Source organism: Sinocyclocheilus anshuiensis, unplaced genomic scaffold, assembly GCF_001515605.1.
Source record: "Sinocyclocheilus anshuiensis isolate Anshui unplaced genomic scaffold, SAMN03320099.WGS_v1.1 scaffold763, whole genome shotgun sequence".
Taxonomy (NCBI): Eukaryota; Metazoa; Chordata; class Actinopteri; order Cypriniformes; family Cyprinidae; genus Sinocyclocheilus; species Sinocyclocheilus anshuiensis.
The window spans coordinates 1,198,707-1,206,662 of NW_015548255.1; the positions used below are offsets into that span (position 1 = coordinate 1,198,707).

The window sequence follows — 7,956 nt, forward strand, 5'->3', positions numbered from 1 at the left end:
TGTGATTGGCCGAATACCTCAAGCGTGTGACAGAAATGTTACGCCCCTTACCATATTGTGATGCCCTGTCCGGACTGAGCGACGAGACAAAAATATTACAACCCATTATAAACGAGGTATTTGTTCAATCCAGTGGGGACATAATTACGGATTCTAATGATTTATACTGTCTTTTACACGTTGCGTTGCATCGCGCCACGTAAACATAAAACCATGTCTGCATTTGTGATCGGAGAAATGACAAACTGTTACAGAGGAGGCTTCCATACCGCCGCCTCCTCACCACCAGAGGGAACTCTTTCCTGAATATTGACTTTATCCATTCGGACTCTAGTTCCCATCATGCCTCATACCTGGGACTGATTGCACACACACACCTGCATTGAATCACGCACACACACATTTAAGCCAAACACTCACAGCAACTCACTGCGAAGTCTTGATTTGCCCCGGCTGTCACTTCTGAGCGTTTACCCTGTATCTTGCCTACTCGTTTGACCTTGGACTGTTTATCGTACTCTGATCTGTCTCTGCCTGCCCTGACTTGGATTGTTCTACTACTGTGATTGTCTGCCGCCTGCCTCGACCTCCTGCCCGTCCCACGTTCTGTCTCAGCCTAGCCTCCGCTATTGTATCTACTGGTGATTGACCCTGTCTTGTCTGTGTACGCAATAAACACCCCTAACATCACCCACATCCCCAGTGAGCCCACGACTAGCTTTCCCAGAGAAATTCGACGGAGACCCTGCCAGATGCAAAGGGTTCTTGCTTCAGTGTTCAATCTTTGTTAATCAACAGCCCTCGCTGTACCCCACAGACTCTAGCCGCATTGCCTTTGTGTGTTCATTGCTCACGGGGAGGGCGCTGGATTGGGCTACCGCCGTTTGGGGAGTGGATGGTTCTTCATTTCCCACCTTCACAACCTTTCTCCAACACTTCCGCGAAGTCTTTGAACATCCCGCGGAGGGGAAAAGTGCAGGAGACCAACTGTTGACACTTTCGCAAGGAAGGAGACCAGCAGCCGAGTACGCTCTGTCCTTTCGCACCCTTGCCGCCCAGACAGGTTGGATCGAGGACACATTAAAACTCCTGTTTCGGAGGGGACTGAATTCGGAGCTCCAGTAAAAAGATATGCGCGGAGAATGAGACGGCTAAAAGCACACCCTGTATATTTTCTTTATTTTGCAAAAGCACAGTGTTTTGTTGATATTGTGAGTGTACACAAATAAAAGTAGACCCTTTACAGATTTAAATGCTGTATTACTCTTATATGTATGGTCAAGTATGAAGGAGCATTTTAGTTCTTTTCGCTGTCATCATTAAAATCTGCAAAAAGTTCCGCTGGCGGAACTGTCGACCCCAGGGGGTTAATGATATTACTGTTAAGTTTCGTTATCCTCTACCACTGGTCCCCGCAGCGCTAGAACAGCTCTGCCAGGCCAAATACTACACCAAGTTGGATCTACGCAATGCTTACAACTTTATCCGCATTCGAAAGGGGGACGAATGGAAAACGGCATTCTCTACCACTAGTGGGCACTACGAATACCGGGTTATGCCCTTCGGCCTGGCAAACAGTCCCTCGATCTTCCAATCCTTCATGAATGACGTTTTTCGGGACATGCTCAACAGATGGTTGATCGTGTACATCGACGACATCCTGATCTATTCAAATTCCCTGGAACAACACATTCGTCATGTCAGATCTGTACTAGAGCGCCTCGTTCAGTATTGACTCTACGCTAAAGCGGAGAAATGCTAGTTCCTTCAAAGAAGCACAACTTTTCTGGGGTATGTGATCAGCCAGGAGGGGGTAGCGATGGATGAGAGGAAGGTCAGGGCAGTTCTGGAATGGCCGCTTCCCCAGACAGTCAAAGATTTACAACGCTTCCTGGGGTTCGCGAACTTCTACAGGCGATTTATCAGGAACTTCAGTTCGATCGCCGCTCCTTTGACCGCCATGACTAAGCGATATAAACGTCACCCCACTAAATTGACCTGGTCTTCGGAATCACAACAGGCATTCGATGAACTAAGGACTCGGTTTACTTCAGCACCTATCCTCCGACATCCTGATCCTGAACGCCCATTCGTTGTCGAGGTCGATGCCTCTAACACTGGGGTAGGTGCGATACTTTCCCAACGTCACGGATCACCAGCAAAGATGTACCCTTGCGCCGCCTTCTCACGCAAGCTAACCACCGCCGAACGAATTTACGACGTGGGCAACCGTGAACTTCTGGCCATGAAATTAGCATTAGAGGAATGGCGCCACTGGCTGGAGGGCGCCTGACACCCATTTGTAGTCCTCACCGATCAAAAGAACCTCGAATACCTACACTCGGCCAAACGATTGAACCCCAGACAGGCAAGGTGGGCGTTATTCTTCACTAGATTTCAGTTTACTGTATCATACAGACCCGGTACCAAGAATATCAAGACCGACGCTCTCTCTCGTCAAACGGAGGAGACGTGCTGCTCAAACATCAATGAAAGTATAATTCCTGAGAACCTCCTCATCGCACCCGTACAGTGGGACATCATGACCGAACCAAACAACTTGAATCTCCAGAATCCACCACCGCCTGAAAGCCCCCCCAATCTCACCTATGTTCCTGAATCACTACGAGAGCGTCTATTGACACAAGTACAGGTTCTGCCCAGCTCGGGACACCCTGGAATCGCTGCCACTGCACATCTGGTCCAAAACCGATTCTGGTGGCCCACTCTGTTATCTGATACCACAAATACGTCCGAAACTGCATTACCTGCAACACTTCTAAATCACCCAGACAGCTACCAGCAGGCCTGTTACACCCATTGCCCACGCCACAACGGCCTTGGTCTCACATCGCCATTGACTTCATCACCAACCTACCCAACTCTCAAGGTAATACCACTATACTTACGATTGTAGACCGATTTTCCAAAGCATGCCATCTAATTCCCCTGCCTAAACTCCCCACGTCATTTGAAACTGCTGAATTACTGTGCAATCATGTGTTTCGTTTCTATGGTCTGCCTGAGGACATTGTCTCAGACCGGGGTCCCCAGTTCACCTCAAGGGTATGGACCGCCTTCTTCAAACACCTCAATGTAAACATCAGCCTCACATCTGGCTACCATCCTCAGTCCAACGGACAGACAGAGTGCCTGAATCAGGAGATCATCCAGTTCCTTCGATCGTATTGCCAGCAACGACAATCAGACTGGAGCAGGTACTTGTTTTGGGCGGAATATGCTCAGAATTCCCTCATGAAACCCGCCACAGGGGTGACTCCCTTTAAGTGCATGCTGGGCTTCCAACCGCCCTTGCTCCCCTGGGCTGGCGAGCCCACCGACCTCCCTTCAGTCACAGACTGGTTACAACACAGTGAGGAGGTCTGGGACCGAGCCCATACTGAGCGGAGGGCGGCGGGCTAGAGTGAGCGGCGGCTGGCAGCCTAGAGTGAGCGGAGGCGGGCGGGCTTGTTGCGGCAACCACATGTGATGACCTCGGGCTGGACTCCGCTTCGTCCACGGTAAAAGCCGATCCGACGGTCCACTTCCAGCGCAAAGTTGATGTATTTCCTCAGCGACCAACACGGATCAGCTCCAGGCATGACTAAGCGGATATCGTCCTCTTTTGACCAACACACTTTCTGTTCTCCCTGATTTCTTCTTGTGTATTTATACTTCTTGTTTTGTTCAGTACAGTGTCTGGTATTGTTTGTAATTAGAGGTTGGTATTTCCCCTGTGCTTTCTACGGTGACCCATTGCTGCCACACACATATTATTTTTTTCCACTCAGATGTTATGTAATTTTAACTACATATTTTCTCATATTAACGAGATGTTACATCGTTAAAACAACATCCTTTTCTCATTAAAATGACATATTTTTTCATAATAACGAGGGGATATGTTGTTAAAATGACATAATTATCTCGTTAAAATTACATGTTTTCTGGTTATAACGAGATATTATGACGTTAAAACAATATCTTTTTTCATAATAATGAGATGATATGTCATTAAAACAACATAATTATCTCATTCAAATGTTTGAAGAGCCATCGCCAGAGAGAGCGACAGAGCGGATCATCACCCCAGAGCCCAAGCTCGTTCTGAGGTCTGACCAGGTACGTGAGCCAGCATCGACGCGTGTCGCCGTGGGTGGCCTTGTTGAGAACGAGGGAGCTAAAAAGGACCCAGCCCACACTCCCACCGCTGAGGGTGAGCTGCCGCTTGCCTCTGACCATTTTGATTATTTAAATGAGGATGATTTTTGGCTTCTCCCGCCTCCGCTGGTTTCGTCCAGCTATGTATTTCCAGAGTTCTCACTGGTTCTACCCAGCTCACCTTCGTTTCCTTCATCAGACAGGTCCTTGTCTCCAGCCTCATGGAGGGTCCCGCCCAGCCTACTACTCCCTCCTACTCTGTCTCTGCCAGCCAGTCCATCAACCCAGCCTCCGCTGGCCTCTGTAGATCCCTCAGGTCACCCTCAGCTCGCCAAACCCGGTAGGTCGTTCACGTCCTACTCCATCGGCATGTCTCCATCAGTCGGCCCCCTGGTGTCACCAGCCCTACTTCCACCATGGCTCCTCTCTCCATGGACTCCACCATTGGCCGCCGTCCTGGCTGCGGTCTGGGTCCCTGCCTGGCTCCTCCTGCTCCTGGTTCCTTCCTGGTCCTTAGAACTGTCACTCCTTCTTTTTGCCTGCCCCTCATCTGCCCGTCATCCACCTCCAGAGCCCCTACCCTCCCTACCCTTAGTTGGGCTGCTCCATGGTGCGAGGACGTACCTTCTGGGAGGTGGGAGTACTGTAACATGTATATTCTGTTCTGTTTGGTTTAGTTTATCTGTGTTCTCGTTTGCCTGAGTTCCCTCGTTTGTCTCCATGGTTTTTGATTAATTACCTACACAACTGTTTCTGTTCTCCCTGATTTTGCCTTGTGCATTTAAACTCCTTGTTTAATTCAGTTCAGTGTCCAGTATTGTTTGTAAATAGAGGTTGGTTTTTCCCCTGTGTTTACTCCTTGGATTTATTAAAATAACTCTCTTGGATTCTATTCCTTTGTCGTGTGCTTTATACTTAGCAACCTGTGACATTGATACTAGAATGAAACACAAATAAAATATTACATGTCAGTTTGTTTGTTTTTCAACACCTACAACGTCTATTGCTGTTTGATTGTGGCCATTGCTATTCAGGTCATTGTTAACATCCGCAAGAAGCAGGTGATTTCAAAACTGAAAGTACACACTATGATTTCAGTCATTGTGAGTTTCCTGGAACAGAGAACAAGGTCGTCATATACTCTCAGACTGGCTAAAAAGGTAGGACTCATCTCCTCAAGAATAAATAATTACATTTAAATGGTCTACTGTTTATGTACAAAGTGCATACAGTAAAGATTGTTTATTATATTATTTCTTACTTTAATGATACTATTAAATACTGTAAATACCTACTGTACCTGAAAAAAAATAAATCACTTTATTTCATTTGCATCTTTCTTATTTGTTCTATTGTTTGTTTGTTTTTGCATCTTTGACGCAATTATTATTATTATTATTATTATTAATAATTATATTTTTATTTTTAATAGCACAGATAAAATAAACCAAAAATGACTACCCTGTGTTTTGATATATTGTTATTGTGAAATAAAATTACTCTAATCGTGAAATACGATTTTGGTCATATCGCTGGCCCCTAGAGTACACTACAAAATGTGTTTTGTGTTAACACCTATTGCTGAGTAACTTGAAATACAGACAGAACGTCTGTCATGCTCTTTGACACGTTCTTTTTGATAACAGCTGGTGAATAAATATGAAAGAGACTGCGTTTTATGTGTGTGTGCTATTAATTACAGAATTGAATGACAAGATGAATCGTAATCGAATTAAATCGTAAGTCACATTGTAGGAGCCTATTTTGCTTCAGTACCATATTTTGATTCATGATATTCATATTTTGATTGATATATGAGATTCAGTGCCATATTTTGCATATCATGTGATGCATTTCAGCTTTTAATATTTGTTTTATTGCTTTCATTTGTAAACTTACTGTACTCATGTATTCACTTTTATGGAATGCCAAACCTGACAAAATTAGAAATAAATAAATATACAAAGAAATTTAAAAATAAATAAATATATAAATAAATATACAAATACTATACTTTTATTTCCTTATTTATGTATATTTGTTTATTTTTCCACATTTTATTTATTCTTTTATTTATTTATACATTTATTTATTTCCACATTTATGTATTTATTTACGTATTTATTTCTACATTTCTTTATCCATAATGAGGAAGGCGTGTTTTACCTCAGGAATAGTAATCGAGTCAGAGTAGGCAAGGGGTAAGCTTTGAGGCCACAGTGACACCTTGTGGTGCCCAAATGAAATACAAGAACTGTAGCCTACATGACGTGCCTGTTGATAGTGGGATGAATGACTTAAGCCTAGTTCACACTACACGACTTTAAACGTCGGCAGATCGTTGTGCTGTTCAAACATGACTTGATTGTCTGTCTTGAAGTCGCTGTGGTGTTCACACTACGTGACACTATGTAACTGATCCACAACAGGGGGTGACACACTACACGAGCTGACAACAATTCTGTCACCCAACGACTCTATCAGGTCCCCAAACCACGTTTTGTCAAGAAAACACACGCGAGAAGTTGAACGGGAATGACGCGAAACAACAAGTGAAAAAAGAGTTGTTTATTTGAAAATAGATGTCGAGAAGAAATTAGTGCTAATACAAATGAGCTGTTTGCGTGATGATTTGTTCTGAAAAATTCCGCTCCATTTCTTCGGTCCAAACTTTTCTTAAAGCCACGTTGCTGCTGCTGTTTTTCAAAGCCACTAGAAGGCAAGCCTGCAACCTTTAGCCAAAAAAGCGTTAACGGCTAATGCTAACGCTTCCACTTTGGCAGTACGTGGGAAAGGAGACAAGAGGCTGTTTTTTTTGTTACACTATCCCCAATAGTGAATAATACAGACCCTCGTATCTCCCAATACGCTCCGGAGTGGTATTCGAGTGTATCTCATCATGCATCATGTTCTGGAAATAAATTGTGAAACTTTTGACGAGATAAATAATAACTCCAAAATTATTAAGAATTCACTTTTGGCAGTAGAAAGAGCTTATCAAGAGCTTTCATTTGATATATATCTCCATTTCGCCCAAAATGTCAGTTACGCCCTTCTGGTTCTCACACCTAGATATAACAGCCACATTTTTGACTGTAGAGGAAGTAACAGTACATCAGTCTAGATGCAAATTGTAATCTACGAGATTCTGTGTACTGTTTTTTTGGTCCAATATGTAATATCTCTGTCTTATTCTGAATTTAATAGGAGAAAATTATTGGTCGTCCAGTCTTTTACATTTTTAACACACTCTGTTAGCTTAGATAATTTAGAAGTTTCATCTGGTCTTGTTGAAATATATAGTTGAGTATCATCAGCATAACAATGGAAACTAATCCCGTATTTTCTAATAATATTACCAAGGGGCAACATGTATATTAAAAATAGCAAAGACAAGTGCAGTTTCTGTGCTATGATGGGGCCTGAAACCTAACTGAAATTCTTCATAGATATTTTTTTGCAGGAAGGAGCACAATTGAGCAGACACCATTTTTTCTAAAATTTTAGACATAAACGGAAGATTTGAAATGGGTCTGTAATTTGCCAGTTCACTAGAATCTAATTGTTTGCCAGTTCGCTAGAATCTAATTGTGGTTTCTTAATAAGAGGCTTAATAACCGCCAGCTTAAATGGTTTTGGGACATGAACTAAAGATAACGACGAGTTAATAATATTGAGAAGCGGTTCCCTTTCATGGGAACTTTGAACTGCGTCCTCTAGGGCTCGCTATGGGGAACGCCTCGTCGTGACCCGTGTCTGAAGCATACATTGAAAAAACACCAACTCGTTGGCCGG

At 43.7% G+C, this 7,956-nt stretch overlaps 1 long non-coding RNA gene across 1 annotated transcript in view; it reads left to right on the forward strand.

The window, feature by feature from the left end:
- The first annotated feature begins 5,268 nt into the window (after positions 1 to 5,268).
- Positions 5,269 to 7,956, forward strand: part of LOC107655427 (uncharacterized) — a 21,804-nt gene continuing 19,116 nt past the window's right edge. The window contains exon 1 of the long non-coding RNA XR_001630435.1: positions 5,269 to 5,321. This is a non-coding gene — a long non-coding RNA (uncharacterized LOC107655427). The remainder of the gene's footprint in view (positions 5,322 to 7,956) is intronic.